Below are 579 nucleotides of genomic sequence, written 5' to 3'. Positions count from 1 at the left end.
TGCCCCGTGCGCGCAGCTGAATTGGCACTGGTGCTCAGACTGAGCAGGTCCGTCACCGCGAAAATCCACTTGAGGACGCAGCCCCTTTAAGAGGCAGCCGCAGCCGCAGCCGGAGGGCGGGGAGGAGCCGCAGCCGCAGCCGCAGCCGCATCGTCCTGCGCTCGGAGCTCCCCGCTGCGCCTTCTGTCCAGTCACCCGGCCCAGCACGGCGGCGCAGCACCCGCCCTGGCCCAGCCCCCCGAGAGCCCGCAACGGCTCCCGGGCTTTCGTCTCCTTCCTTCTCACCGGATTGTCACTCGAGGCCAGCAGAGTGACACCCTCCCACCCCCCTCACCGGACCCTCTGGCCCTCACTCCTCCCCTAGGCTCCCTGCTCCTTGCCTGTCGCCATGCAACATCCTCCCTGGTGGGAAGTGGGGCAGACTCCAAAATAAGTGTTCTCCATCTTACTCTCTGAGTGCTTGTTCCAGGCAGAGCCCACCTTTGGCTCAAGTCTCCAACCCCAGCCTCTCCTGCCTCTGACCACTGCCCCGCCATCCTTGACTTTGCCCACGGTCTCCCTGGAGGAATGCAATCCCGC

This window comes from Pteropus alecto, unplaced genomic scaffold, assembly GCF_000325575.1.
Source record: "Pteropus alecto unplaced genomic scaffold, ASM32557v1 scaffold43, whole genome shotgun sequence".
Taxonomy (NCBI): Eukaryota; Metazoa; Chordata; class Mammalia; order Chiroptera; family Pteropodidae; genus Pteropus; species Pteropus alecto.
This window is presented reverse-complemented; position numbering follows the sequence as displayed.